We start from the raw sequence: 23332 nt of genomic DNA on the forward strand, positions 1-23332 counted from the left end.
ACATCACTTAAGAGATCCCACAGACATCACACCTTCAAGAGCTGTCCAAAGCCATCCCCTTCTGCTTTATCAGAATGGTCAGAGGCTCTGATCACCAGTCCCTCTAGCCCAGCACCATCTCCAAGACCAAATATTTGTGTATGTCTGCAGAAAAGCTCAGGAGCAGGACACACTCACAGTAATTGCCTGGGGTGCATTGATGGCCCCGGTGATCCGGGCTCAGAGACTTCCTGCAGTCTCCTGGTGTGTAACAGCCCTTCTGCATCTCTCTGCCATGAATTCATCTGATTGTTTCTTGCACCATTTAAGCACCATTTGGCCACCTCAGCCTCCCAGAGGAAGGAGTGCCACAATGGAACAACATGATGGGAGAAGGAACAGCTCACTGGTTTGTGCTGGTGAGGTCCCCAGCTGCAGCTGAGTTCACTGTTTCCTGAACAACCCCTGTGCACTCAGCCAAAGCCTCCCTGCCTTGCTGGTCCTCAAGCTCCAAAGGAAGCCCAGCCTTGTGGCCTCTCATATATTTACCAGGCCCAGCACAACTTAAGGGCAGAAAGATTTGTTAGATGGAAGAACGAGACCAGAACCCCATCTTGACTCATATTAATATTAATGACTGTAAATTAGGCATGGTTCATGTTCTACTTTCTCCTGGGCTCCACAGCTGCTGCATATGGACAAAACATCTGGCTTACCTGAACATCTCTGAGGCACTTTGCACTTTTGGGTTGAAAAATGTTAGCAAAAAAAAGCAGGCATATAGATGTGAGATGTATGTAGGCTTGTAGACATCCCTCCATTCCACTCTCAGGTTCTTTAAAATCATTTTCTCCTAAAGCCCAATTTAGAAACTGCAGGAGAGACTTGATGTTTTTATGCAAATTCTCAAATATACAGAAGTGCTGAGCTGAACTGGGATTTAAAGGGAAGGCTTCTTTGCTATTTCACCTGCCATTTAAACACCAAGCAGGGATACACTGGCAGAGGTGGCCAGAAATAGATCCAAAACTTCAAAAGTGTCAAAATTGAATTTTGAAGAACAGGGGATTGAGAGAGAGTCAGCCAGTGTAGCCTGGGTCTCAGAAATCTGAGCACTCACACAGAGCTTCAGAAAATCAGGTTTAGATAACAAACATGGCTGGTGAATGCCTTAACCTTTGCTGAAGCTCAAATTTCCTGCCAAAAGTTGTGGGCCAGATAAACTAATATTTTCTGATGAGAAATTGTTTTGCTGAAAGTTTCTGGCTATCCCTCCATATCACACAGCACCCAGACTGTAATCACAGCCTCTGCCAGATAAAACATTCCTGCTCTGTGACACTCAGCCCAGGCCAAGCTGCAAAAGTTAATTTACTGTAAGTTACTGATAGTGTCACTGATGGTTTATCATTCCCTGGTTGGTGTGTCTTTACACTGATTTAAACTGGTAACAGCTTGGACCTCATTTTTAATTGCACTTTGAGTCTGGTTGCCTGATTATTGTACAGGCAAAACTATTGGTGTGCAAATCAGGTCATAAACCACCACTCAGCCAGGTCATTTCAGGAAACATCTAAAATGTCATGTATGTTACTGTCACAAGCATCACTCCTAACCATTGTGTACTCCCTAAAACAGATTTTTTAGCAAGTTGTGTTTAAAAACCAGACTGGAGTTGTGATATGTCCTGACAACAAGGTATTTAACAGAGCTGTGCTGGCTCTAATGTCCCTCTTCTGCATCCTTTCAGGAACAGAAATAGATTCATCACCATTGTGACATTAGAAAACGTGGAGATTGCAGAGAATACATGAAATAAATTGGGAATGGCAGAGTAAGGACTTGAACTGACAACACAGGAACCACTGGGGCTGTCACAGCATTGCTGGGAGAACCCAGGAAGCACCTTGTTAGCTGGGAGAGCTGGAATTAGAGCTGCAGCCTCACCTCCACACAGCCCAGCTCAGGCAAAATTAAGAAACTTCAGCCCTGCCTTGATGGGTGCCCTTACAGCCCTGCTGCCACTCAGCCTGCAGCGTATTTCACCTGCCATTTAAATGTGTGCTGTCTCTGCAAAAGCCTCAAATGCTGCAGCATCAGTGTGTCAGAGTGCCCTCTTGAACAGAACGACCTCCCAGACAAAAAGCTCTTCACCTGACCTTGGTCTTGATGCAAGAATGGTGAAAAAAAAAAAAAAGCACGCAAGAAATATGTTACATGTTACTAAAAATAAAGTGCATAAAAATAATTACTTAATTTAAACAAGAAACTGAACAAATAGGAAACCTATTAATGTGTGTCTGATCTAGAGGTCAGGAAGGGAGTGACATTTCCAGACATTTTATCTGGGCTGTGCTACAAGGTGAACCAGAAGGAGGCACAACCTTGGCCTTCAGCAGACACAGGCTGCAGATGCAGAGCAGAGCCTCCTCCCCTGGCAGCTCCAGCCTGCCAACCCACCTCCTCTGCTGGGAGGGGAGCAGGCTCTGGAGCTCACCCAGGGGCACCATCCTCTGAGTTTCTGTGCAGGATGATGCCCCATGACTACAGGAGGCACAGACCCTCTGGACAAACCACTGCCTACAAAAAAAGACCAGGTAAAACAGCCAAGCATTAGGTGTGCAATAAGAGGGTGGGAAGCGACCAGCAGAATTTCCAAGTAAATCACAGCAAACCAATTTGTCAAGATAATTAGCACAGAGGCAAAGGGGAGAGGTAGATGTGATACATCTTGGCTCAGGATGCTTGTGACACCATCCCATTTAACTTTCACAAGAGCAAAATGAGGGAATGGAAGCTAAGTGAAAATTTACCACAAAACTACACTCTCAAAATTATTATCTGCAGCTCAGCATCAACCACAGCCCTGCAGACCATGGTTTGCTGTCAAAACTGCAAATGCATGGCTGAGAGGGGCACCTCACTCAGGGTTACAGCATCACAGCTCAAGATGACCCCCAGATGGAAAAACTCACCCAACATCCCCATGGTGAAGGTCAGTAAAACCAGCTGTGGAACATCACGGGCATCTTAAAGTCATCCCCTTTCTCCTTGGAGGATGAGGCAGTCCCTTTCCTAGTGAAGCCTTCTGCTGAGCCTGCCTTGAGAGATTCTCCCTGCAATTAAAACTTTTAGAGCTTTTCCAGGGACAGCTGGGTTTCATCTGTGCCCCGTCTGTGCATGGGTGGTGCTGTGCCTCACTCCTGTGCTGCTGGTTCCTGAGGGACCTGGGTGCTTACCCTCATCCCCAAACTTGGGCCACAAACCTTTTGCAAGTGAGACCAAGCCTACTAAAAATCCAAGTTCTTTCCCAAATTTCAACCCTACCCTTCAGTTCTTTCATTTTTGGCGAGTGTATGTTTTAACCTTTTAGCATGACAGTGCCTTTAAAATACCATAAGCAACATTTCAATTGATAAATAATTTAAAGAGCAGCAAATAGGTGCTTTATGAGAGTACCCAGCTGCTCAGCCACCCAGCAGGGCCTGTAGGCTGGGGATGGTGGAGGCCTGATTGCCCATTAAAGAGGGCAAACATTCCACAAAGCCACAACCAAAACTCTCTGGAGAATCAAGCCTGGTGCCCATGTGCAATATGTCAGTTATTTGCCAGCAGGGGAAGCCCTGCAAGAAGTGAATGAGTTTCACTCTGTTCAGTGACATTGCTAATGACTCATGCAGGATTATGGGTAACAAACCTTCGAAATGAGGGGTTGAGTTGTACACTACATTATACATCTGAATTTCATGGTATATTAGTGACAGTGATTGGTAATACAATATGATGGGGAATTGCTAACATCAGAGAGAAGTTAATATGATGCGCTGCAATTTCTCAGAGAGTCCCATACTTTTCCTACCACCCATAATCTGCTCATTATGGGTTGGCAAAGAGCAATCCCCCTCGCGGAGCGAGCGGCACCGGCACCCTGACAGCTGCTCATAAATTTGAATGGAAGACACAGAACCCAAAATGTTCCTGTTTCCATGGATCGTTACCCAGTTGCATCTCCCCTAAGAAGCAGGTGATTTTTTAACGTCCTGCCACAGTTTGTTTCTGCTGATATTTTGTCTCTCCAGATAAATCTGATGCCAGCTTGTGTCTTAGAGCATTTCTTCCCCATCCTGTTCTATGAGAAGGGCTGATACAGTCTGCACACACGTTGACTAAACACCAGTTAATGGAGCATGACTAAGAAGAATTAATATATTTACAAAAAAAAAATCTAGACCATTAAAATTAGAGTCAAATGTATCACATAAGGCATTAAAATTATAAATGTGACCACAGATTTATGTTTACAGACTCTGGCAAATCCCATGGCCACATGTCCCCTCAGTCACTCCTGTTGCAAACAGCATAAACAAATGTTTAAACTATTTATGTGACAGTAACCTGGAATATTCTGTGGCTGTTTTACAAGGCCTGTAAATATCCATCTGACCTTCTCCAACTGTAGAAGATTTGGTTTTCCCTGCAGGAAGAGCCCATGAAGACAGAAGAGTCCCTTGAAGACCCAACCCCACACACCCATTAAGCAGAAGCACCAAGACCACCACCTTTCCAAGAAACCTGAAATGGGAGTAATTTCCAGGATAAGGGAGTTCATTGAAACCCACAGCCAAGCAAGAACTGGATGGCAATGATGACAAGCAAATGGAAGAATGTATCTCCCTCCAGCATTAAATTCAAGCCCTGACCTTTTCCAATGTAATGACTAACTCAACCTTTACATAATAATGTGGGTGATATTTGGAGAGTATAACATATGTGTCATTTTAATTAATTGAACAGAAATAGATTCACAGAGGAAAAATGAATTAACCAATCAGCAATCACCTTTCTATCTATTTGATGTCAGAATAATTAGTTTATTCTCGTAATCTCTTGACCCCTCTAGAAATCATAACCTTGCTGACCTCCTTGAGTATGGGAGCTCATTTGAATAGCACCATAATTGTGTTCTGGGTGCATTATCATCTAGTTTCAATTTTATTAAGGTAATCTTACCCCTTGTTATTATCTCTCTCTGAAAGGCTGACCCAAACCCTTGGAAAGAGTGCAGGACTCAGCTCAGTAAAACCAGTGTGCTTTGGACATCAGAATCCTTCCTCCTAGAAGGTGGGCTGGTTTTGTTAGCTGCAGGATCAGCAATAATTTTACCACTGTTGTCTGCAGACAGCAGTATCCCAACAAAGTTCCTGATGTTGGCAGTTGCAGACTGTTACCAACTAGCAAATGCTTAAACAAAATCACAGTTTGTTCCAGAATGATGAAATGACCCTACAAAGTGAATTACACTGTGAAAAATAAATGTAAAACACAGTGTAGATGCACAAATGATTATTTCATTATCTGGCCAATGTAAGAACGACAGATACAAATTGTTCCAATCATAGAGTGATGAAAGAGTAATGAACAATGGGTTCTTGAATGAGCACAGGAACAAAATAATGAATTGCAGTTTAAATGAAATCAGGAGTCAATGGACTGGATCACAGACTGTCCTTCAGACATAGGAATTCTGCATTAGTTAAACAGTGTCATTTGGAAAAATGTCCTTTAAGAGAAGGAATCTAAACGGCTCAGAGAGAAACAAACATGATGAGCCTGGACACTGGCTGGCTTTCAGCAAACTGAACTGGAGCATCCCCATTCCTGATGCTTTCATAATTGATCTACCACAAATTAGCAGCTTCCACTCTGCAAAGTTATCAAACCACTGCTACTTTTCCCTGTTTAAACTTTGCTGTTCCTCTGCTACTGAGTAACTTTGATGCAACATCTGATGAGATTGCCACACAAATTCTGGGCACAGAATGAAGACCAAGACACAAAAGCTTCTGGGAAAGGAAGTCTCAGTTATGTAGAAATAGCACATATGGCAAAAGCTCTACTGACTTTTTTGTTGGAAAACTCTGCAATAGATGGATTTATATTATTTTCTTTTGTTTCATACCAATAAACCAAGGATTTCTAATGTTATTGCCAAAGAAACCTGTCACATTTCATGTATCATAGCTATCCATCACACTGCACAGCTTTTTGTTAGCTCTGTGCTGCAGCTATGTTTCAGTCAGGAGTGCAGGACATCTGACCATTTTTATCTCTCTGTACAGAATTTCTTTACACTCTATGAAGTCACTTTGGACATGAGCAGAAACTCGCTGGTGCCACAGGCAGGGCTCAAAGAGTCTCATAAAGCAGCTCCCCCTCCTGCTGCTGTGGCCAGGGCAGCACCTGCCCTCCTGCCCCTCACACAATTCCAGGCACAAAACAGAGACAGCACTTGGAGCAAAGGACACGGTGCTCTGGCATGAGCATCCCCAAGGGAAAGGTCATCTTTCATCTCTTGGTGCTCAATAGCCTTGAGACATTTGAAAACCAGAATGGCCCAAATCCAGCGAGCAGGAGCACTTTCAAAAGCCACAGAGGGGCAGCAACAAAGGGAAAAGCAGGGGAAACCTGGTTTTGCTTGCTTTGTGGACAGAAATAAATATTTATTGGAGGAAAAAGCTGCAGGAGAGAGATGGCATCTCTGCTGTGTGAGTGGCTGAAAGGCCACTGCTTCTGCCCTAAATCATGACACCTTCTGCAAAGGGTCTCTGCCCTGCAAGGCCAGGGTAAATGTACACCTGAGCCAGCATCCACCAAACCCTGCCTGGGGCTGTGTGTGGGCAAGGCAGAGTCAGACCACAACTGGACATATCACTCACAGCCCCTTGCTCCCCCTCTAATCAGATTTCTGTTTCAACAGATCCTGATGCTAAGCGCATCAGACCCTCAGCAAACATCCCCACCACTCACACAGGGTGCTCAGGAGTGCTGAGAGAGGCCAAGACAGCCAGCCCAGCACCTCAGCACAAGCACCTACAGAGCCATAAGGCATGTTTAACATATAGAGACCAGGGGTAAAAAAAAAAATCCTTCCTTGGGATTTTTCCTGGATATTCAAAACTGTGCCTTGTTGACTCAGAGAGACAGAACTGTCCTCATCTGACAGCTGAATTTTACAAAACATGATGAGGCTTGCAAACTCCTCAGTATTTTGGCTGCCTCTGCAAGCCTGATACTCAGATAAAACTGTGCTGCAGTTTCATGCACTGAGAACGGGCTCTCCTCTTCCACTGTTGTGTCTGAAGAGGTGCTTTAAGGCACAGGCATCTCCACCTGCCCCCATGCCAGGGACTTTTCCTCTTACAGCTGTATCCCCAACAAAAGCTCCAAAACAAGATCCCATTCCTCTGGAGTTAGATACACAACTCCCATTTGGCAGAAAAGCACACCACTGGACCCCAAATTGAGCTGATCCAATGCATTAAGGAGCATGCTGCCCATCTTTTAGATGATTTTGGGTCTCAGATCATCTATAGCATGACATGATCTTTCGTGGCCTCCTCCAACCAACCTGATGTCAGAAGTTCATTCAGCCAAGTAAGATGGCACTCCAAACACCTGGTTCTAAAGAGACACCCAGCCATCAGCGTGGATCTAAAGCCAAACAGAAAATATTCCTGGAGCAAGCAGCAGAGAGCCCTACTCCTGCCCTACCCCAACTGCTGCCTGCAAAAATCCACAGCACCCTGCCCAGGTGTTCAGACAGGTGTCCCTTGCCCAGGGCAGGGAGGCTGGAAGCAGGTGATCTTTAAGGCCCTTTTCAGCCCAAGCCCATTCTATGATTCTAGAATCCTGTGACCTCTCCCTGGGACTAAGCAGCATTCCTGCTGGGGCACTGGGGGATGCTTCAAGTGACACCTCGATGTTTCAAGTGCATACCCCAGCCCAGAGCCCACCTCTTGTGCTGCTCAGACCCAGGAGTAGAGGAAACCTGTGAAAAGGTGTGTGTCTCACAGCCAGACACTCCCTCTGTTCCACCAGCCCCCCTGCCCAGCCAAATTCTCCTCTGTGTGGTGTTTGCCAGCTCAAGAAGCACCTCAACAGGCAGGAGCTGCTTGCCAAAAGTCTGGTTGACCCTCCTCACCCACCTCCATCATTACAGATTTTGGAAATAACCACAAATAACCACAAATGCCTTGCTCACAGTGAGTGCTGCCAGGAGCAGCAAGGTGACAATGCAGGCTACAAAGCTGCACAGAAGGGAGGGGGTGAGCACCAGGAGCCAAGCTCCTCACTAGAACAATCCACTGCAGGAGAACAGCTGGAAAAGAGTTCACTGTGCATTATCCAGAAGGAAAACCTCTGGTGCACAGGATGGAGAGCACAGCACGGCTCCTGCCAGGCAGTGCAGGGAGCAGGGGGTGCTGGCCACGGGGAGCTCTGCAGGCTGAGCCACGCAGGTGTGCCTGGGCTGCCTTTGCTCAGCCTGCATCACTGCACAAGTAATGGATGCTCCCATTAAAACCCAGCCACAACATTTGTCTCTGTGGCTGGCAGAGGATCCACACCCCAGTGACACACTGCACTTCTCTGTGTTTGTCCTGGACACTCCCCGTGCTCAGCTCAGTGCTTCAGACTCCAAGGCAGACGCATTGGATTGATTTCCAACGTAACTCTCAGAATCCCCCACACTTTGGAATGGTCTCCTTGCAAACACAAGGCACAGACTTTGTTGTGTTACACCGCAGCTCCTGTGTATTTTTGTGGTTGCAGAGCGTGGTGCCTCATGCTGGCTCAATATTTCAGCTTCAATTACCCAGTTGTGCATCAAAGGACAAGCACACGGTCAGAAAGTGAGCACAGCTTCACCAAAGCCATCCCTGTTTACATTGCAATGCCTTGTTTTGCAGTGTTACATTTGATTTACTGTCTCACTCAAACTTGGCCTGTTACCAAAAAAAAAAAAAAGGGCATGAGATTCCAAAATTTCACTAGAAAAAAAGAAAACCATAAATGTGCACTGCTCCATGAGGGGTCCAGCAAGGCCCTCATCATCTGAAGGGCTGTTAATGCAGAACTTAGAGATGATCACAGTGGTCTTTCAGTGCCTGGCATTTCCTGACTCCCACACCTTTGTTTTTCCTTTCCCATCATTACATTAACACTTTTGTGTTATGGAATATTTATGAGGCACACCACATGCTTAATGGGTTTCCTCATCTATTTGCAGCTAGCCTGCATTAATACAAGGCTCACAATATTCAATCTGAAATCCATCAAGGATTCCCAGGCTTAATATTGCCACCACTTTTAATGAGAAAGGAAATCTGTAAATCCAACTTGCAAAAGCAAAAATACAGCCACGTGGGAGCAGCACAAGCAGTGCATCTGCATCCTTCACTTCGAAAGCATCCACAAGTAAACTTCTGCTAATTGAAACTGGTTCTAAAGCATGAATTACAAAGTAACTCCCTGCACTACATTTTATCCATAGTTCCCCAAAATGGCACATATTCCTCTCCCTCCTGCCCATCCTGCAACATGGGGATACCTGAGCAAGGTGAGAGGTCAGGTGGATTAGAGCTGGTACCCAGCTGGTACCCAAACCACTCATGTTCATGTACCCTGGAGGCAGGAGGAGGCCAGCTGAAGATCAGGCCTCCATTCTGGTATTCATGTTTAGATGTCTTCTGCTGGACAGCAAGCCCTGCCTTGTGCTGCTGCACCATTAGATGAGGGGTATATTCACCATTCTTCCACCTTGCCACATCTCAGGGCACCAGCAAACTCTGAGCAGGTGTGTGGCAAAAGGAGTTGTGTCTCTGGGGCAGCACAGCCCTTCCTCAGCAAGGGAACCTCTGCCTGATGGGATTGATCAGCTCTTGCTGCCAACTGGTGTGATCTCTGAGAGTTCTCTGATGTTTGTGTTCATAGAAGTCATTCTTCCTACCAACACTGCCCTTATTATCTCCTACACACATGTGCACAAAAATTAACCCTGAGTATTTACAGAGGAGACAAACCTTACTATTAATGAGACCACTGCAACCCCAAATAAATCAATCCCACTGTATGAAGTAACAGCCCAACATTTAGTGCCATTTAGCTGGGAGACACGCGCTGAAAATGAATATTAGGGTGCAAAAGCAAACTGATACTTCAACAATTAAAAAAAACCAATAAAATCAGTAGGTTGTTCTTTCCTGGAAGCTTTCAAGGCCAGACTTTCTTGGATATACATCAATGCAAACCTGGTGTGGTCAGCAGAACACCTCAGAATTTTCTGTTGGAGAATCTGAGCCTGTGTATTTACCCTCTGTTCATGGCGAGTGCCCCTGAGTTTGTGTCTGGAGAGGGACACAGCACCAGCCCTGTGTGCACCCACTTCCCCAGCTGCTCACAGAAAAGTCTCAGCACTGCTAACAGCAAATTTGAGCTCCTCATATTCCTTCTGTTGTCAGGCTCTATTTCAGAGAGGGACCTCAGGATATTCCTAACTTCCAGCTACAGCTCCTTGCCTTTGAAGATAATGGGGCAATCACACATCTAAAGTTCGACATCTCTCCCTCTCTTGGGAAAAACAGTCCTTAATACCTCTGAGTTTAAAGATGATCTGGCAATATTTCTGTTCACCATCACACAAAAGGCAGAAGTTGCAGATTTAAGAGTGGAAGGCAATTTCCCCTTCTGTGCTCAGCAGCAGAGAATAGTGCCACAGGCTTTGCAACAGCCAATCCATTTGGTACTCCACTGACAAGGTTAAAACAGTCAGAAATTTATTGTGTCATCCTTGGAATAGAGGGTTTTTCCCTCATATGTAACTAATTTCTACTGAGATACTGGCTAAGGAGAAAGCATTTGATAATCTGATTTTGCAACCAGTGACAGAGTCACCAGGAGGGAAACAGAAGAAATCCAAACATGGGCTAAATTGTTACTTGCCAAGCATTTGATTTCCAAGGAAATTAACACATTCAGCAAATAAAGGGGAACCTGGCAGTGCAGGAGGAGAGCCTGAGGACAGCACATTGCATCTGGGGAGAGAAGTGGAGACTAAGGAGACATCACAGGCTGGAGACAACCTACCCTGAGACAGCCCCACTCTCCTCTCTAAATCCTCGGTGCACAACTGATCAGAAATGAGGAGCCATCCACTCCAAAAGCACATTCCAAGCAACTCCAGCTCTGTGCTTACCTGGATGCCTTCAGGTTGTTTGAGCAGAGCAACCACTGCCTGTTCACTGAGGGGGAGCAGGATCCAGCATCTGACTGAGTCCAGATGGGGGGCTGAGACAAACTGGGGAGGAAACCTGCACATGAAAAGAAGTGAGCAGAAATAAACAGATTAGTCTGGTCTACAGTGTTCAAAAAGAGGAAAAGCTGCTGCAAACTTAGACTGCAGGGGAAAAGCCCTTAGGAAAGCAGAGGAGCTCAGGAACACCACCTGGAATGGGCCCTGGTGCTCTGTAAAGAAAACATGCCAGGTTTTGAGAACAGCAGCTCCAGAGGGAGGTATTTTGGCAGGACAGGACAGGCTGTCCAGCAGCACATTGTGAGGAGTCCCCTGCCAGCACCACACTGCCCTCATCCAGTGCTTGGCTCTGACCAGGCTGCAGCATCTGCACAGCACAGATAAAGCTCCACAGAGCACTGCCAGCACTTTGAACCCCAGGCTTGTGGCTGAACAAACCACCTCACACCCAGGGACCTCCCTGGGGCCAGCCCAGGGTGGCAGCACCATCCCAGCCCATCCCTGAGGAGCAGTACCTCCCAGGGCAGCTGGATGTGCTGCAGCCCATCCCAGTGCCCTGCCAAGGCACTGCTGCAGCTCCAGGGCAGGCTGGAAGCAGCACCAGTTTGTGCTGGGAACATTCAGCTTCTGGAGAAAACAGCATTCCACATCTCTCCCAAACAGCTCCTTATCCCCTCTGGGGAAGCCTGGCTCACACACTTGGGCACATCTTGCACATTAGCCAAGCTTTTGTCTTGCATTTCTTCATTTTTTCCAAAAACATCACTTTTGGAGCAAGGTTAATTTCCCCCCCTTTCCCCTCCAAAGGTTGCACTGGAAATGGGTGGGCTCAAGAGTGAAAGCATGGTCACTTGGTGTGACCTTTGGAAAAAAAAAAAAATAGCAGCCTGGGTAGAATTTGAAAATCCTGTCCCCTTTGGGGCTGCTTTAGTAATTGGGTCATACTGGGGCAATGTCACCCCATGTGTAAGGGTGCAGTGGTGGTGAGAAGGGGAGGAAGGGGTGACAGAGGCCACTGGATGGGTGCTGACCCCACAAGGACATTTCAGATCCACCAGCAAGCACAGAGCAGGGGATTACCTCCTGCTAAAAGTGTATCCTGTGTACCAGCATCTGCAGACAGAAAGACATCCAAGGGAGTGAGCTCAGCCCTGTGCAGGAATGAAAGAGGAAAAACAAGCTCAGAAAGGCTCTAGGTTAGCACAGGTCAAAATGAGGCAGGACTGGTGCTACCACCTCCCCAGGGGACTCCCAACACAAAGATGCTCTGGGAAGGGGGGAAAGCACATCAGGTGATCAGGAAATCCTGTGCAAGGGGAGACCCTGACCCACCCCACACCTATTTGGGGTCACTGCTCTGGCTCACCGTGGGTCTCCCAGGGACAGCAGTGCTGTATCCCAGACCTCATCCAGCCCCATGCTGCCAGCTGCAGTGCAGCACCTCCAGGGCCCTCACATTGGGAAGACTGGGAGCTGCCTCCCTGCCTTCAAGATTGATGTTGCATGACTTAGGCACAAATTAAGTGTGGAGCAGAAAAACCATATGCAGAACGAGCATTTGCAGCCCTGGCTTTGGGTTGGCCTTGGTTGAAATTCAGCAGATCGACAGCATCAGATTTTGTTGGTGTCTGAGACAGAAGCCCCCTGGCATTTTTAGATGACTTTGTGATAGTTATCTTCCCTTTCTACTATTTGCTTTACGCTTGGAAAAAAAAAAAAGTTATCTCAGGAGTCCTTTGAACATTAAAATTTATGCCATGCATGCTACTTTCTTCAAATATTGTAAAATATTCCAAGTGTAAGAACCTTGGCACAGTGCCCAGGATCCTGTCTTTTTGGATAAAAGTTTCAGATAACTGACACTTCCAATTACTGTTTCTCCCTGAAGAGGTCATCTCTGCTTTGGCTCCAGAGCAGAGCAGTGGAGGTACCAGAGGTCCTGAATTTCACAAAAGGTTAAAAAACCTGCACGGGTGCTAATTAAAGCCAACGCACTCTGTGTCTGACCTAGTTCTGCCTTGCTTTCAGGAGGCTTTACCTGAGTATCTTTCAAACCACTTAAAAATTAAAATGGTTAATAATGCATCAGAGCCAAACGTTACCCAGGGGCTGGCTACGTGGGGAGCTCAGTTCTGCCTGTGGATGGATCGTTTGTGGGGGTAGGGAGCCCTACACCTGATTCCCTGCTTTTACCCCCACCCTGCACACCTTATACCACTCGTGAATGCCCCCACCGTTTTTTGGATGATTTCTGTAGATGTTCAATATCACACTGGCCAAGTCAGGAGGTAGAAGTGGGCTGAACTGCTCATCTGCTCCCCGATGTACCCACCTACACAGCCAGGGGCTCCTGCACACTCAGCTTCCCTGCCTGCATTCCCACAGCATCTGCATCCCTCTCTGCTCCCAAGGTTTAATTTCCTAGGATAAACAGCAGGGCACTGCCGAGCTGAGGAACGCCAGCTTAGAAATTTTCCTTTCTGCTTCTGCACCTTGCACTGACATTTATCCAGGAAAGTTTCATTTTACCATGTTTTTTACTCGGCTGCCACTTAGTGGCAACGCAAAGTCATAGCTCGGGCAAACCCGCAAATCCATCTGGAATCCCAGCGACTCTTCCCAGGGATGGGGGAATTGCTTGCTCAGTCACTGTTCACCCAACACCCTTTCCACAGGTTATGAGTAATGTGCCCAAATCCCATCCCAGTGGAAAAAGCGTTAAAAATATCCCGGCCATCACAAAGGCAGCATCCCCCTCGCCGTGATTTTCACCCACAGAGGAAGGTGGGAGGCGTCCAGCAGGACCTGCAGGGCACTTCCAGAGCCAGGCTGGAGGTGCTCACAGAGGCAGACCCAGCTCTGCAGGTGGGTACCCGAGAAGGGTCTGTCTGCTGGGGGAACCAGCGGGAGGCTCCTGCTGGAGAACCGAACCCGTGCAAAGCAAACTGGGCTCATCCTAAACCCCAGCGCTGCTCCCCCAGCCGGAGGGGAGGACACGTCCCAGCTCCTTCTTGCCTGCAGTGTTGTGGCTGCTCCTCTGAAGCAAAACAGCTGCATTTTCAAGTTTCTGCTGAAATGTCAACATTTCCTATGGAAACAGTGAAAATAAATCACGGCGTCGTGACTTTACAGGGGGCAATAACAGCAACAGGCAATTATCGCCCCAGGGCAGAATCTTAAAAAGCCAAGTGAGACTTTCAAAAGAGGAAACTTGCATGTTTGCTTTAGAGGCTCTGTGCTCAAAGTCTGGCATCCCTGAGACACACCAACTTTCATTTCCATAAGTTTCATTTCTCTCTCCATAATTGCGCTGGAGATATCAAAAAGAACTATTTTTTTGTATTCTCTATGGAGGTGAAAGAGAAGGAGCTGAAATTACAGCGTATTGGAGCCTTCACATTGCAAATGCTTGAAGTTTCTCTTTTTTTTCTTTTCTTTTATAACCTGCATTGATTACTGTCAAGACAAATTTCTTGCTGTGAAATAGAGGTAAGTCCTTGTAACCAGACCCTGAACTCAAAGTGACAGTCATGTTTTCTAATTAAAAAAAAAAAAAGAAAGAAAGAAAGAAAACCAAATTTAAAAAAAGGTAATATTCAAACCTCACCTAAGCCCTCAATTTCACCTCTCACTCTAATCACAATTGCTGCAGAGGTACATATTGCAAAGTCACCTGAAGGACTCTCCTGCACCTGGAAGCATCTCCTGTGCAGTAACCCAGCACACACCACAGCCCTGGCAGCAGGACAGGCTGGCAGTGGCTGCTGCCTTTCCCTCTCACATCAGGCAGACAAGGACACCTCAGCTCCATTTCCCTGCAGTGCCTGAACTCCTTTGGGTCCCTGGTCTCAGCAGGACCAGGATGCAGCTCTGCTTTGCCTTGCATAGCTTAAAATGTCATCCTGGGACAGGAGGAGAAGCCCCCCCTGCCCATGCACAGAGTTGTTCTGGACCTTCAGGTCTTGTTCTCTGCATGATGAGGGGCCCCCATCTTGCCCACAGGACCACGGCAGCTCCCCACAGCAAAGTCAGAAATAGGTTGGAAGAAGATTTTGTTTGTGCTGTGGATTTCTTTGTTATGCATTTTATTGGTACTTCAGAGTAGTTCAGCTGTTGACAGCAGTTGGCATCCCATCTGAACAGCTCTAGCTGCCCTGGCATTAGCAGGAAATGTTCACTTTTCATCCCTCTGCACTTTAAGCCGTGCTGCAGGAATCCAGCTTTTCAGAGCCCGAGCCTGCCTAGGCACTTTGGTCCCTTTTCACCCACTTTATCCATTGGCTCCTTGAGGAAACATTTTGCCAAAGTCGTGGATGACTAAAGGCTCAGGAGGAGGTGCCAAGAGACAGCCAGGAGCGCGCTGCCACGGGACCATCCCGGGCAAACAGGGGAAATGGCACCGAGGGTGCAGGGAGATCCTCACTGTCAGCCAGGGGAGCAGCTGTGCTGCTGCTGCTGCCATGGTCAGCTCCCCTGGCCCCTGCCCAGGAGGGACATTTTGCCCAGAGCACCTTGAACAGCCCCATTTCATCTGGCCAGCTCCCAGCCATCCCACCCACCAGCCTGGAGCCAAAGCTGGCTCTGGAGCCCTTTCCTCTCTGCCCTGTGACTCGGCTCAGATCAGCACCCAGCAGGGCAATCTGCTGATAAACAATGCACAAAACAACCCCGACCTCTGCACGGCTTCCATGACTTTGCTGGACTAATTTCCAACATGTTTTTCTCACTTTGAACCTGGAGAAAGAATCAGATGGGGTGTCTTGCCTGGGGCAGCTGGACACAGCTTCACAGCCAGCTATACCTAAGAGGAAGCAAGGAAAATAACAGTTTTTCTAACAATTACATAGAGTTTACTTGGCCTAGGAAGAGCCCTCTGACAGGCAGCTGCAGGAACAGGTAATATTTAGTTTGCTCCTTAGCAAGGAAGAGAGTAATAACACGGAATCAAGAAATATAAACACAGAGTAAAACCAAATCACCTAAGTGGGGCAAAACACCAGAAAATTGTCTGATGGGGCTCACTGCATTTAAGAGAGAACTGGTTATTGGGAAGGGGGTGCTCTCGATCTAAAGATACTTTGCATTTTTGGGAAGATCTTCAAAACACCCCTGGCCCTGGGGATTTTTCCTTGCCTGGGCACTGAGGGGCAGAATCACTGGGACACCCTTGGAATGCACTTGCAATGCCTGTTTCATGCTCCCAATGCATGTTCAAAGTTCAAGGCACTTTGTAGGTTGCAGAGATTCCTCTGGCCAGTACCCCAGAGCCACGGGCTCGGCAGGACAGCACTTTTTCCTTTGAGATAATATATGAGGGAAAATGGGATAACTGCATTTTTGTCAAAAGAGCGGCCTTAAAATTCTGCCATGCTAGCCTTGCCTTGCCCAGGGCAAGGAATTTTTTTGACAGGTGAATAAAATATCATTAGCTTCTCCACTGTCATCAATCATCAAAGTGAAGGCTGGGCGAGTAACTTCTCCAGACAGTCCTGGGGACTGCTTTAGCCCCTGGTTTCTAAAGAAGCAGAGAGGGGCCAAGACAGGAGGCTCCCTTTATATCTAAATGCATGGGAGGCAGGCAGCTAAAACCTCTCCCCAACTTTGACGTTTTTCCCTAAGTGTTAGAAGCTGACAACAGCATAGAAATGGAGATTTCACGTTGTCACTCCAGCCTTGCCCAGCCATTTGTGGCCAGGTAGCCCAAGCTGGGCTAGATATTGTGTCCAGGCATTGCTGAGAGCACGGCATAAGTTAAGGAGAGAGAATGACAAATCTGAAGCTTTTGTCTAAAGGTCACACACTTGAAGCTTCCTTCGCATTTGTGCGAGTTAATTTACTTCTTAAAAAAAGAAAAATCTTCACAACAAAGAAAAATGAACAGAAATCTGTCCCTGAGACTGCCATGGCCGTGAACTTCCAAAGCTATTGTGATTTCAATAGAAGAATAGGAGACACTGCCATCGAAAATGCCATTGATATTGTAACAGATCATTGCCTAAATAGACCATAACAGCCCCATTTCAATGGTTACTGAGAAACGCGTTAACCCCTTCGCGGCTGAGCCCTGCACAATCTCTGCGTGACACATCAAAGGAGACACACCAGATAGTCTGAATTTCACACCCTTTTTCTGCCCCTGTCAGCTCCTCTGAGCTTCCCTGTCCCTTTCCTTTTCCACACCGTATCAGAGCGAGCCGCGAGGGCAAATCCTTTTAAGCACAGGCAGAAAACCTGGGGTTAGTGCATTGTCTCATCCCTCCAGCCCCACTCCTCAAACCACCCAGGAGAAGGCAAAGCCTTCCCCAAAGGGCTGGGGCTCAGGGGCAGTTAAGTGCCAACAATTTACCAAAAAAAGCTAAAGATATATATATATATTTATATTCACATATATATATACATAGATATATTTATATCTCTCTGTGTGTATATATATATCTATATATATAAATAGATAGATTGATAGATCTATCTTTATCTTTTAATTCCCAGTGGACTAAGCCCCAAAACCTCCCAAACCTGAGAAGACTTTCAAGGAAAAATTAAAACCAAAACACCAACAAAACCAAAAACTAACCACACAACACCCTCCCGCCACCCCTACCAAAAAACCCCAAACCAACCAACAACAAACTGTATGTTTTTTTCATTTCAATTCTTTTCCAGACCCAGGGAGGCCATTGCAGTAGATGCTTATTAAGCTCCTGTTTGAGGCTACTCCTTTACCTTGTTCTTAAGCTCTTTGCCATGTTCTACCACAGGAACCTCCTGAAATATTAAGCTAAACATCTTTCAAAACGTGTCATGACTCACTGTCAGCTTGACATACAGATCCTGGGGAGACAAAGAATAAAAAGTAGGTTTCTTTTGAATAAAAGACTATTTCCATAATGCTCCACATTAATTAAATTCAGTAATTTAATTCTTTACTAACTGAATCTGGGGCCATACTTGCCATTGCTTAGCACAGGTCATATGCCAGCCTAACCAGCGCTGGCTTGCAGAGCATCCTCCTGCCTTTCCTGTGCCACACTGCTCTGGGTTTGTGACATTCCCTCCTTACTTCTCAGGCACATACATGTGGGTATTACATACATGTGTGTGAATAAATATAAAATGCAAAACTCCTTAAATTTCTTCTTATTCAACCATTCATCTTGAGGCTGGCTTTTTCCTACCAAACACTACCCTGTTATACTCCAGCTGTTCATTGTTGCATTGCCTTCAAAAGTTCTTTACTACAGTCCTGCATTCTCTTCTGCAGAGGAGCACAGTTCAGGGACACAAGAGCTCCAGATTTCCATGGGGCATGGATATCTGGCACCAGGCCAAGATCTCTTTCCCTGGTGGAAGCCCACAGCCATGGCTCCAAGTCTCTGCTCAGCAATTTGCCACCCAAAATCACCACGGGGCCACTGCCTGCTCAGATACAGGGACCTTTTCAGGAGCTTCCAGCTGTCACCAAACAGCTTTGAACTCATAATTGCAAAAGGCAACAACATTTTTTGGTAAGTTCTGCAGGCAGTGGAGGTCCTGGGGAGGGCCTCACTGAGGAATCATTAATCCTGATGAAAGGACCAAGGGTTCTTTAATCCTGCATCTCTCCCCCAGGATCTCCTGGGGAGCTCCTCAGCTCCTCCTGGCAGCCCAGGATGTGGAGCCTCTGGCCAGACCCTGAACACATTTCCCAGAGGTTCTGCAATGGGATCAAAGCTCTTTGCAGCCACAGGCAGCTGGACTAGCAGCTTCTTAGGGAGGTGCCATGGGGTGATGAGGATGCTCTCAGTGCCTGATGAGGCAAATGCAGTGCAGGGGCAGGGAAGGGAAGGGTGCTCTGGGTGTCTGGAATGGCTGAGTGCAGCCCCCATGCTTCATAAAGTCTGAGCAAGGTCAACAAGACACCAACTAGGACATTATTTTCTTCTTGCTTCTGGGGAGAGGTGCCTGTATGTTCATTTCAATGCCATTATTCGTGAGCTTTAATTACTTTTACTTTTTCATAAGATTCAAAGGCAAAAAGCCATCTTGCAAACAAAGAGGCAACAGATTCAGAGAGTTGCCACGAAACGACTTCTATAACCCCCTGTCCTGTTTCATGGAGGCCTTGGGAGAACCCAGCACAATGAGAAGTAAAGCTGCACTTTGCAGGGCTTCAGTGGCAATTTCCTCCCCATATGTTTCTCAAGACACTCTGTTAATTTAGTTTGTCTATAATGAATTCTGTCATTATTCCAAACATCCATTCTCATGACCTAGTCTTATAGCATATCACCACCAAGTATCTTTTTTTGGCTATACAATCTCCCTGGGGAACTGAAAATTGTCTCCGTCTGCAGCACAACTATGCTGGGGAGCAGCCTGGAAAACAGATCCGAGATTATTCCTTTCTGTGTCAGTCATTTAAGCCTCTTTGTGTTAAAGTTGACATTTGTCTCGATGCTGTCTCAATAGGCCCTGCTGGCTGGGTTTCATTCAGTGCTCTGAGCCGGGGGGAGAACTTGCCTCTTGTTTTACTTTCAGGCCATTATTGTGCCAAAGCGTGAAGGGAGGGAGCTGAATAACCACAAACAGGTGAGGCAGGGAGAGGCTTTCTGTCTCTGCTCTCAGCTTGCAAGAGCTGAGCTCTTTGGATGCCTTTCAAAGCCAGGAGAAGCCAAAAGCAATAATCCCCACCATGGGAGCAGGCAGGAAGGAAGGGTATCTGGTGTTGGCCAGAGCTGTCCCAGCGCAGGGGAAGCGCATTCCCACGCGGTGACATCGCCCCGAGCCGCAGCAGCCTCCTCTCCTCGGGGCCAGAAAGGCAGAATTTGAACAATCTCCAAGCTCCACACCCACCCTGCCGCAGCAGAGCGGGGCAGCAAGGAAGGCTTTTTAAAGTCTGTGCCTGTGAAACAGCTGCTAAGACTAAGGGGTGTCTTCCTCAGCCACTGCTGCCTCTGCCTGCCCCTGTCAGCAATCTGTGGTGCCAGATGTGGGGATTTTGGCAAACCACAGCCATTTTGTCTCCCTTCTACCCCCTGCCCTTTGCTTTCATTATGTCAGCTGAGCAAAAAGAGCTGTTAGTCCTCCCTGACCTTCACCTGGCTGCAGGGCTGGCAGTAGGTGGGTGCCAATGGGAAGAGCAGGGAGGATCCTCCATGCAGGGATCAGATGAGGAGCTTTTGCCACTCCCGATCCTCCCTTCACCATGCAGGGCTTCCATATTCATGTTTTCAGCACCAAACCAGGGGGTGGAATTTTCCTGAGGCATCCAAAAGTGCCCTCTTCAAACCATCACCAGAGTCTCTCAGAAGTCCAAGGAACAGGTAAAGCACGTGCCTGTTCTTGGGGGCAAACAGGATCAATTGTTGCTCTCCCTGCTATTCCATCCACCTTGGACTCCCAGTGACAGCTCCAGGAGGAAGGTCTGGCTCATTCAGTCCCCCTGTCCATGAAGGCTCCCCAAAACGTGGCAAAGCACACAGCAGAGCTCCTCCCCTTTGGAGAAGAGCACCCAGGCACCTGTAGGAGCACTCCAGCAATATCTGCATCCCCGCCCCAGACGCTCCCTGGCTCCATCCCAGCCCACGCACGCTCCCTCCAGGCTCCACATCCTGGGGAAATGTAAGATGTTACGCCAGCAAGGCCCTGTAAAGAGAGAAAGGAAACAAGGGTGCCTTGTTTGGTAGCACCAGGCTTTAACTCCTGCAATTGTGTGAGTTAATCAGAGGCATTACATGCGTGTCCTTGTGCGACTTCAGATGTCTCACCCCAAAAGCTCCAGTAACAAGGGATTAGGGGAGAGGCTGGGGAAGTCAAAAACTCTTCACTGGAAATTTGTTTCAAGATGTTTACAGCCTGCTTCTGAAAAGAGGTTGCATTGTCTGTGCTTTACCTCATAAGCCCAAGGCCGTGGGTGCTCAGGATATGCTGCTGCCCTGCTGTCACCAAACTGCCCTGCAAGGATGAAAGCAGCTGGCAGAAACGTGGCACCCCAGCTGAACCCCTGCCAGATTGAGGACAAGGCATGTTCCCTCATGGTAAAATTCCTGCTTTAATTCAGACATTTGCACAGGCACACAGGATCCCTCAGCAGCAGCAGCATCACTCAGAACACTTGCTGTGATGGAAGCAAATCCCTTCCCCTTGAAATATCCAGGGGCCATGGTCCTGATAGGGGCATTGGAGGCCCTGTCCCCATCTAGGGCAAAGGCATGCACTGGCCCACACTCCCCAAAATCCAAGTATTGCATGAAACAGAATTAATATTCAGGGTTTCGGTGAAAAGGTAAATAGCATTTTCAAAAAAGGAAAGAAAATATCCACAAAAGCCACTCACACCGTGGTGACCCAACTTCCCAGTAGGAACTGTATGGGCAGATAACCCAAGCAGCCCAGCACTGTTGCTGAGCACAGACTCACCAGAAGCTGTGCTTGCACAGCATTTCTGCTTTACTTTGGAGTCTCTCTTTCTATCCACTGCTCTGATACAGGCAGACCAGATTGGTCAATTAGTCAATACATTTCACCTGACTGGCTAATTAACAAAACACCTTTCTTATAAACAATCTTTGAGGAAAACAGGAAAACAACACCTGCAGGCTGTTTATAATAACAGGCTATCAAACTTACCCACTTTTGTCACTCTCTGACCAGGCTGTCACATCCACACAGCCCCTGTGCTGGCCCAGAGTCTTCACCCAGCACTGCTCACAGCTGCAGATCCCCAGCCCTTGAGGATCCTCATTCAGCTCTTTCTCAGCACCTCTTGCCCTGTCTCTGGGACAGAGCACTCGTGGCACCCCAAGCCCTGGCACTCTCAGCTCTGTGCATCCATTGTATTTGTGGGGCAGGAAGGAATGATGCATCTCACTCCATGTTCTCAGAAGGCCCATTTATTATTTTATGAAACTTTAATATATTAAAGAATACAGAAAGTATACTTACTGAATGCTAAAAAGATAATATTGAAAACTCGTGACTCCTTCCAGAGTCTCAATACAGCTTGGCACTTGCTGACCAAAGAGTGAAAACAACTCACAGCAGAATCCAATGGAACAATCACCTGTGGGTAAACAATCCCCAAACACATTCCACATCAGCAAAACACAGGAGAAGCAAATGAGATAATTATTGTTTTCCTTTTTCTCTGAGGCTCCTCAGCTTCCAAGGAGAAAAATCCTGGGCAAAGGGATTTTTCCAGAGAATGTGAATGTGACATGCACCCATCCCATGAGAGGGCACAGCAGAACACCAGCACTTCCAGCCAGGACCACCTTGTCACAAATGCCTGTGCTAGAAACAGGAATTTCTCTCCTCAGGGCCCAGTTTGGAGCAATGCAGGAAAGGAAAGGTTTCCCTGCCAACATTAGCTGGCAGAGCTGGTTTGTAATCAGGCAGGACAGATGGGAACACACAATGCCTTGAACCCAATCAAGAAAACATCCCAGGAATGCCTGTTAATGTGAACCTTTGGAGGGGTAAAATGGTCATTCAAATCAGAGCAGGATGATTGATTCCAACCTCAGAGAAAAGCACAAATCAAACTGATTCCTATCCAGGGGAAAAAAAAATGGTTTGATCTGAGGTGAGGCTTGACAGCGAATGAATTCAAATTTTTTTGGCTTCCAGGATAAAATAATATAAAGGAGATATGAATGCATAGGCATTGAGGAAAGCTGTGTTAGTGAGTCCCTTTTAGGTATTTTGCAAAACTGACAGAGGGGTTGCACTCAAAATGCCATGGGCTTTGCTTTCCTCCTAGGAAGCATCCTTTGCTTCCCAGCTTTCCCAGTCAACCTCATTTATCCCTCAGAGTGTCACTGTGGCAGTAAATAAGCACCATCTCTTTGAAAGAGCTTGAGTAGCAGCTCCATTTTGGGCTCAAACCCTCCTCTTAAAATTTCCCTCCAATACAGAATTATAATCTCACGTGTCAGTATGAATTTTGGTTTATAAAACAGGCATGCAACACATCTAGAAGAAAAATTGCACCTGTCAAATGCCCTGCCCCATGAAATAAACCTGTGCAATTTCACTTTTCACCTAGTAAATACCCAAGCACTCTCCAGAGCAGTCTATTCCAGTATTCAAATCTGTTTCCATTAATATTAGAAGCTAGGAGGGTTTGGGAGAAAAGGAAGGAATTGATTAAAAGCAGATGGTATTCATTATCTGGCTAATCACAATCCTACAAGGATTTTTACAAAGAAAAAAGAGAAAGAAAAAGCAACATCAAGAAAAGGTCATGCTAGTACTTTTCAAATAAAACTTTAGAAAAATAACACT

The sequence above is a fragment of the Fringilla coelebs genome, assembly GCF_963513975.1.
Source record: "Fringilla coelebs genome assembly, chromosome: 11".
Lineage (NCBI taxonomy): Eukaryota > Metazoa > Chordata > Aves > Passeriformes > Fringillidae > Fringilla > Fringilla coelebs.